This window comes from Octopus sinensis, linkage group LG24 (assembly GCF_006345805.1).
Source record: "Octopus sinensis linkage group LG24, ASM634580v1, whole genome shotgun sequence".
Classification (NCBI taxonomy): domain Eukaryota; kingdom Metazoa; phylum Mollusca; class Cephalopoda; order Octopoda; family Octopodidae; genus Octopus; species Octopus sinensis.
The window spans coordinates 11000689-11010255 of NC_043020.1; the positions used below are offsets into that span (position 1 = coordinate 11000689).

A 9567-nucleotide genomic window follows, 5' to 3' on the forward strand; every position below is an offset into this window, starting at 1 on the left:
GTCTATGAAATTCTTAAATTTCTCCGTGTCATCACCTGCGAGATTTTATTCTAAATTTCTGACACAGGTTTTCTTTGCATGATTACCTTTAACAAATCACAACAACAAAAAAAAAAAAGTAAGAAAAAAAGAATTGTTGTGACTGCAACAACAGCAAGAAAATAAATAAAAACCTCGTCTCACCTGTATTTCAGTGTGAATGCATATCTGAAGTAGGATAAATAAGTGAACCAAAAAAAAGGTAAGTTGTGATATCAATTATCTGGTGGTAAGTGAGACATGGAAAAACTACAAAATATATCTTAAAAATGACTTCAAATAAAATATCTACTTTAATTGTGACTTCCTGAAAATAACTATAGTTGGCACACCTTGAAATCGTGTAAGAAGACCTACAATGCAGAAAAGTAAACTGTAAACTTTAAAAGTAAAACTGAAAAGAAAAATCAACTTATGTTTGATGACAATCAGAAATGTTAATTAAAATGCATTTTTAATGAAAATCACTGATGAAAACTGGTATAGGTGCAGAAGTGGCTGTGTGGTAAGTAGCTTGTTTACCAACTACATGGTTCCAGGTTCAGTCCCACTGCGTGGCACCTTGGGCAAGTGTCTTCTACTATAGCCTCGGGCCGACCAAAGCCTTGTGAGTGGATTTGGTAGACGGAAACAGAAAGAAGCCCGTCATATATATATATGTGGGTGTGTGTGCTTGTGTGTCTGTGTTTGTCCCCCTAGCATTGCTTGACAACTGATGCTGGTGTGTTTACGTTACCGTTACTTAGCGGTTCGGCAAAATAGACCGATAGAATAAGTACTGGGCTTACAAAAGAATAAGTCCTGGGGTCGAGTTGCTCGATTAAAGGCGGTGCTCCAGCATGGCCGCAGTCAAATGACTGAAACATGTAAAAGAGTAAATGTTAGTTTCAGAATATCTATTCCAGCTGGAGTGGCTATAATATATATTGATGACCAAAACAATCATACAGGTATAGGTATAGCTGTATGGCTGAGAAGCTTGCTTTGTAACCATGTGGTTTCAGGTTCAGTCCCACTCCACTGCATTTTGGGTAAGTGTCTAAATAAATATATATACATAGCCTTAAAGTACTTCTGCAAGAGATCTAGTGTCACACAGAATGTGACAAGGTTGGCCATTTGAAAGACAGGTACCACTATTTTTGCAAGCTGAGTGACCTGGAGCAATGTGATATACAGTGTCAAGGCGGCGAGCTGGCAGAAACGGTAGCACACCGGGCGAAATGTGTAGCCGTATTTCGTCTGCCGTTACGTTCTGAGTTCAAATTCTGCCGAGTTCGACTTTGCCTTTCATCCTTTTGGGGTCGATAAATTAAGTACCAGTTACACACTGGAGTCGATGTAATCGACTTAATCCCTTTGTCTGTCCTTGTTTGTCCCCTCTATGTTTAGCCCCTTGTGGGTAGTAAAGAAATAGATATACAGTGTCCTGCTCAAAGACAGAACTCACTCCCAGGAATCTAACTAATGAGCTTGTTATTCTAAAATGAGTACCCTTAACCACTAAGCCATGCACTTTCACTGATACTTTGCTTAAAAGGAAAAGGAAACACAATATTCCATCCAAAAATAGAATTTTTTTTTTAAATCGAAAAGTATCAACAAGATTACGGCTGGAAAATAAGTGTTCACTCTAAGTAGATGCACTCAACAGTCTGAGGACAGCTCCAGAACGTTGTGCATTTGTTCCTCACTGCATTCCTGGGAAGATCTTCAAACACTTCCTTGATCTTGGCTACCTGCTCAGCATTGGTGTTGTTGGCAGAATGGCTGGTGTTGTTCTTGACCACACCCTACATATAGATTGCAATTAGTGGAATTAGGAGGCCAGAAATTTGGGTTGGTGAAGTCATAGAGATTCTCCAACGACCACTTCTGATTCTCTCCAGAACAATAGCAAAGAGAAAAAGCCTGCTTCCACATATATGGCCTTCCAGCAGCAAACCTCTCCAACCAGGGTTTGAATTGAGCGTAGTATCCTGTTCAAAATTGTGGTGTGGCATGACATCTCCTCTACTGGAGACACCTCCCCCCCCCGCCATCATATGTGGGACACAGTCAAAAACAATGCTAACTGCTCTGCCTTTGCCTCCTAATTTCAGCTGCTCACTTTTACACAACTGATAAAACTGGTGCATTATCACCTGACATATTAATGATGTCAGCATGGATGCCCTTTGAAGCTACAACATTTTGGCAGGTACTTGATAACAACACAATGCCAAATTTTGTCCATTTTCAAAACAATTCGCTACTAGTTAATTTTCAAGTCTTCTTCAAATACTCAGATGTCAGTTCATCTGGTAAGAAGAGTTGAAATTAATGCTTGCAAGATTTCACAGCTCTAGCAGTACTCCTTCATAGTCAGCCTGTGAACTTTTCAGCCCACCTTCATACATATCTCTATGGATATAATAATAATAATAATAATAATAATAATAATAATAATAATAATAATTAAATTATTGTATACAGTGCTCAGGTGCACCACAACTTGTCAGAAAGTGCATATAAAGCATATGCAGTAATGTACAAATGTCTGGAAAGCGAACAATGTATGAGTCAGATACATGCTTGCATGTGTATGGAGGGGAGAAAATCAGGTGTAGCGTTGGCGAATCTCAGAAAGCATGGAAGTTTTGAAGGATGCAGTGCTCCGACAACTAACAACTGATGCCGGCAGTTTATTCCATGGTTCAGCAACTCTCAGCGTGAAAAAATGTTTCCCAAAGTCATGGGAGCTGTGCTGTTTTCTGACTTTGTAAATATGTCCACGGGTGTTAGACGGGTGGAGTTTGAAAAGGTGCTCAGAGTTATTGTTTGTAAGATGGTTGATAATTTTATGGGTGTCTGCCAAGTCAGCTGCCAGACGTCGGAGTTTCAATGTGTCCATGCCCAGGGAAGTAAGGCGTTCATAATATGGCAAATGCCTGATGGAGGGTATTCTCTTGGTTGTCAGATACATGCTTGCATGTGTATGGAGGGGAGAAAATCAGGTGTAGTGTTGGCGAATCTCAGGAAGCATGGAAGTTTCGAAGGATGCAGTGCTCCGACAACTAATAACCAATGCCGGCAGTTTGTTCCATGCTTCAGCAACTCTCAGCATGAAAAAATGTTTCCCAAAGTCATGGGAGCTGTGCTGTTTTCTGACTTTGTAAATAAGTCCACTGGTGTTTATTACCTTGCTTAGAAAGAGATGAAGGTTGGCAACAGGTAGGGCACCTGGCTGTAGAAATTCTGTCTGATGTATGCAAGCATGGAAAAGTAGATGTTAAACAGTAATGGTTTTTAATTATATTTCATTATCATTTTTAAGACATTTAATTACATATGATAAACATATTTAACCCTTTAGCATTTAGACCGGCCATATCCGGCCAAAAGTATTCTGCTTGTTTTATGTTCAAACTGGCCAGATCTGGTCTTTCACACCAACCCTACAATATCGTTTTAAAACTTAACATCTGCCTCATCAAATTCTCATAGTTACAAGATAATGCATTTAAACTGGCCATATCCGGCCAAAAGTATTCTGCCTGTTTTATGTTCAAACTGGCCAGATCTGGTCTTTCACACCAACCCTACAATATCGTTTTAAAACTTAACATCTGCCTCATCAAATTCTCATAGTTACAAGATAATGCATTTAAACTGGCCATATCCGGCCAAAAGTATTCTGCCTGTTTTATGTTCAAACTGACCAGATCTGGTCTCTCACACCAACCCTACAATACCGTTTTAAAAATTAACATCTGCCTCATCAAATTCTCATAGTTACAAGATAATGCATTTAAACTGGCCATATCTGGCCAAAAATATTCTGCCTGTTTTATGTTCAAACTGGCCAGATCTGGTCTTTCACACCAACCCTACAAAACCTTTTTAAAAATTAACAGCTACCTCATCAAATTCTCATAGTTACAAGATAATGCATGATTATAGTTCAAAACAATGTGGATAAAAAAAGGATTAATTTTGGCAGAATAATGCGAACACTAAAGGGTTAAAAATAAGTAAATGATTCAAATAATAAACTTCTCCCGCAATCCCTCCATCATCTCACACTTCAGAATAAGATCATCTGCATACAGTATCTCCATTACTAATCCCTCTCTTGCACTCCCCATCACCACATCAACCACTGTTACAAACAACAATGGTGACAACACAGATCCCTAATGCACACCAACTTTCATTGCAAACTCCTCCGACAGCTCTGATCCAATTCTAACTCTTGTCTTTACCCCCTCATACAAACTCATCACTGCCCTCACTATTACCTCAAGTACACCTCTCTTCCTCAATGCCCACTCAATCACCTTCCTTGGAACCCTATCAAATGCCTTCTCCAGATCAATAAAGCACATGTACAACTCCTCCTTATCTTGGTATTTCTCTTGCAATCTCCTTACAATGAACACTGCTTCTGTTGTCCTCCTTCCAAGCATAAAACCCAAATAAAACCAATTTATAGAAATGATATTGTAAATGACACAGCTTCATTTTTATAGAAGACCCATAACAAAGATCAGATACAAAAAGAAACAAATCTATATATATAAAACTGTAGTTGTGTGAGTGTCTGTCCCCTTCGATTTAGATTCCTAACTACTCCCACATTTTGCGGTGCAGTTTAACCAAATTCGGGTATCTTATAGTTATAATTCATATCGAGCCCGTCTGAGTATTAGCGCGCGTCTACGATGAGTCTACGATTTTAAAAATAATTTAACATCATTTTTTTATTCCATTTTAATGCACAATTTTTCGTGTGTCGATGGCGGCGGAGTTGGCGTCCATGGTCACACCTGCACCTGTTTGCTTCTCCCCCTTCTTCCTTCCCTCATGAAGCTGTGGGGAAGGGAGTGTAAGGAAATCAACGTCGTAAAGCGTTGTCAAGGAGACCAGCGTTCTTTTAGAACAACGACTTCATGGCTTGAAGACACCAAAACAGAAATGGCTAAGAAAGCCCGAATTGGCATCTATAAGGGAAGTAACTCTCTAAAAATGCTTATATAGTTATTTCCCTTACAAACCCGAGCAACGCCGGGCGATACTGCTAGTACATAATACAGTGAAAAAATATTAGGTATAACCTAAGTAAACATGGATGTACAAATCCCCCCATACATACATGGTCTGGCACACAACACTTGCTCATACAAATGCACACACACATCACACAAATGCAAGTGATCTGGTCCACATAGTCACACATAGAATTATTAATAAGGTCAGTGGCTATTTGTGGCTAATGATATGTCCTGAAACTGGAGACTTTAGGATCTGAGATCTATCTCTCTGACATCACACATCAGCAAAGTCATGGAGCAGATAGTTAGAAGAAAACTAATCACCTTTGTTAAGGAAAATTACTTGCTGACTGACACCCAACATGGTTTCTGACCTGTAAGAAGCTGCCTAACACAACTCTTACAACATTATGACTGGGTGTTGAAACAGCTCCTCAACCACTCGAATGTGGATGCGATATATCTCGACTTTGCAAAGGCTTTCGACAAAGTTGGTCATGAAATGATATGTCACAAACTGCGTGATCTCAGCATAGTTGAGAAATTGGGAGAATGGTTGTATGACAGATCTTTTCGGTTTGAATGGCAGTTTTTTCTAGCGGTGTCGTATGAAATTATCACCCACAATTATGACCCTAGTATCGATCTATTGCATTTCAATCTATTTTAGGGTTAGGGTTTGGGTTAGGGGTGGGGGTGAAGGTTTTTTTATTTTTCTTCACAAATGTAAATAAACCCAATCTGTTTCTTAAACGAGGGACATATTCATACAGCACAAAATGTTTTTTACCTCAACAAACATCAGTGATTGGTTGAAATTGTAGAAATTGAAGAAAAAAACAACAAATATCTTACAAACTATAGAATTTTTTCAATAAAGCCAAGAGAAAATAATGTTTTATAAACACATTCTACCAGTATACGAAGTTTAAAATTTTTTAGTTACCTAGAAATTATGTTAAAAACTGCCGTTCAAACCGAAAATATGCCATTTGATTTTTATTTTGATGATATTGACGTACTTGACTCAATAGGTCTCCTCAAGCACAGCAGGTCACTCTACGATCCAAGGTTAGCACAGCAGGCTGTCTTGTGAGCCATGGACTCACTTCATTTGTCGGGTCTTCGCAGTCACAGAATATCTCAGTTTTTCGTCATTTCCTCTGTGAGGCCCAATGTGCCACCGGCACGGGTATCACAACTACAATATCCATTTGATTTTTAATTTGATGTTGATGTATGTTATGCAGAAATACCTGCCGATGTTCATCCAACTGAATTATCTCCCCTTTAAATCAACATCCTCTGTATTTTAACCCTTTAGTGTTCAGATTATTCTATCAAATGTGATATTTGTTTATTTAAAATGGTTTGAATTAATCCTGCATTATCTTGTAGTTTAGAGATTGCAGTGATGTGATTTTTCAGTTGTAGAATGACATGGTAGGGCTGAGGTGAGAGGTGAGATCTGGTCAGTTTCAATGTAAAACAGGTTAAATATTTTGGCCGGATATGGCCGGTTTAAATGCTAAAGGGTTAAGTCTCACTAGCAGTCACCCAACTTTTGCCCTGGTCTGTACTGTACTCACATACATCTCTTGTAATGCCCAGGAGTCGAATTGTAGCTAAAACTTGCTAGTTTCCAGTCTTCACGAAAAAAAGGTCTAAATTCTAAACCAACTTGTCATCGTTCTGATGTTTCCTGTTCTCTGGAGGAAACATTTCTGGCTGCATTACTTTGAAGTTGTTTTGTAAACCCCTGTTCTCTTAAGCAAGCTTTTCTATCAGCTTGAGGCTCCAGTCTCCCTTGTTTCTGTTCTGGTATCTTGTGTTTCCTGAAGTTGGTAACAAAGGCTCTCTGTTGATAACAAAGGGCTGCTCCCTCAGAGTGAAAAGCAGACTGTATGATGCCTGTGTGCAAACAGCCATGCTACACAGTAATTAAACATGAGCGTTGACCACCAAGGACATAGATATACTTGAAAAAAATGAAGCTAGTATGCTTCACTAGATGTGCAATATCAGTGTGCATGTACGACAGGGTGTAAGTGTCTTGAAAGAAAAGCTGGATATAAGAGGCATCAAATGTGGTGTGCAAGAGAGATGACTGTGCTGGTATGGGCATATAATGCATATGGACGAGGGCAGCTGTGTAAAATTGTGCTGAACTCTAACTGTGAAAGGAATCTGTGGAAGAAATAGATCTAGGAAGACATGGGATAAGGTGGTGAAGCATGGTCTTTGAACATTGGGCCTCATGGTGACAATGACAAGTGACCAAAACGTTCGTTCAAACCTATCGGCAATTTCTTGTGATGATTTGGACCAATCTCAACAGGAAGTATTTTTCTGCAATATACACTTGCGTCAGAAATTAATTAGCACTTCTCAATTTTCTACATTAAATAGGTTAAATTAATTAACCTATGAGCTGTTCAAAACGTCTTACGCGATGAGAAAACTTAGTATGGTGATTTCGGTCCTTGCGAGGCGCTACCTATATCTATTAAACAAAGGAAGATTTGTCTGCATCCGCACTCCAAGTTGTTGTTGCACTGCTATGTCAACATCATAAGGCTGTAGACTCTCAAACTGCTCTGCAAACAAAGTTACGTCATCGTTCTGCGCAACAGTGAACTCACAACAAAGCAATAGTTCGAGATATGGCCACTAGGTGACAGCACATACCTTGAGTGAAGAGCAAATCAAGGGTGCTAATTAATTTCTGATGGTAGTGTACACATAACCATGTCAACACTTCTACTTGGAGTTGTTTACTGCCCTCCCAAATTATCATCAAGACACACAACTTTTTGATATCCTCAGACTTGCTGCCATGGAAACAGCCATATATGTTTATATTGCAGGGGACTTCAATTTCCCGGAGATTGACAGGGAAGCCTTCCATTGGCCGCAAAGTGCAGACGATTTCGTTAAGCTAGTGCTGAATTCAAATTGGTCCCAAGTCGTTACCTCCCCCACAAGGGGTAACAACACTTTGGATCTGCTACTTACCGCTTCTCCTGAAACAATCATTAGTGTCGCTACTGAAGAACCTTTAGGTGACTCTGATCATTCCATGATCATTGCTGACTTGTCTCTGACTGATTGTAAAAAAAAACCGCAAACATCTTCAAACTGCCTGCTTTGACTGGAATAAAGCAGACTGGAACTCTTATCGTACCGAGCTGCAACGCTCAAACTGGCTCGAATTTTATGTTTATGGAAATGTAAACACTATACTTTAGAACATCTTGAATTCAATATGGACGGCATATGCAGCACTGGTACCACACAAGCACCAAAAACCACCCAATAGTGCAAATTGGGAGATTGCAGCAGTCCAACTTGCCAGGAAAGAACGCCGTAATGCTGAACAGGAATACAAAATGCACAAATCAGAGATCAACAGGAAAAAGCGCAATAGATCATCCAACCATCTCAAGCAGGTGACAAAAAAAGCAGTGCTTGAATTCGAACAGCGCATAGCAACCAACCCTCACAGCAAAGTGTTCTGGAAGTATGTACATTCAAAGCAGAGACCTCACTCTCCAGTTGGTCCCCTTTGCAATACCCACACAGGCCAGATTACTGACAATCCCAAAGAATGTGCAGAAATCATTGCTGGATGCTATGCAGGCATCTTTACTGTCGAAGATCAAAATGTTCCATCTCCATCACCTCTGACACCGGACTCTATAACTACTATGAAATTTACACCAGCAATGCTACAACGCCACCTTAAGAATAAAGGTAACTATGCCTTTCCTGGTCTCGATGGTGTTACATACCTACTTCTCAAACACGGTGGGTACTTTCTTCTGAACCAACTTACACTATTTTTTCTATTCTCTCTTGACAATGGTATTATTCCAGAGCAGTGGAAAACTGCCAGTGTCATCCCTCTGTTCAAAAAAGGTGACCGCACATCGCCTGTCAAATATCGCCCCGTTAGTCTTACTAGCTGCATCACCAAACTGATGGAATCCTGTATCAGAGAAACCCTCTGGAACTTCTAGAAGTCTCACAGCCTCATCCAGCCATCACAATTTGGATTTATTCCTAAATCCAGCTGCTGTAATCAACTCATCGAATTTCTTGAGGACATTACCCGAATCACTGATGGCAGCTCCTGGGTGGATGTTGTTTACCTGGACTTTGCTAAGGTTTTTAATTCTGTGCCACACAAAAGACTTATAACTCTCTTTACTCTCTTTCACTTGTTTCAGTCACTTGACTGCGGCCATGCTGGAGCACCACCTTTAGCCGAGCAAATCGACCCCAGGACTTATTCTTTGTAAGCCTAGTACTTATTCTATCGGTCTCTTTTGCTGAACCGCTAAGTTACAGGGACGTAAACACACCAGCTTCGGTTGTCAAGTGATGTTGGTGGGACAAACACAGACACAGAAACACACACACATATATATATACATATATATATATATATATATATATATATATATATACAAACTACAGTAGCATCCACCCTTAG

At 39.7% G+C, this 9567-nt stretch overlaps 1 long non-coding RNA gene across 1 annotated transcript; it reads right to left on the reverse strand.

Annotated features, from left to right (window-relative positions):
• Nucleotides 1-319: 319 nt before the first annotated feature.
• Nucleotides 320-8333, reverse strand: LOC118767711. Its single transcript, XR_005003626.1, has 3 exons — nucleotides 8202-8333; nucleotides 1534-1542; nucleotides 320-330 (listed from the first exon to the last, which is right to left on the reverse strand). It is a non-coding gene; the product is annotated as an uncharacterized LOC118767711 (long non-coding RNA).
• Nucleotides 8334-9567: the final 1234 nt, after the last annotated feature.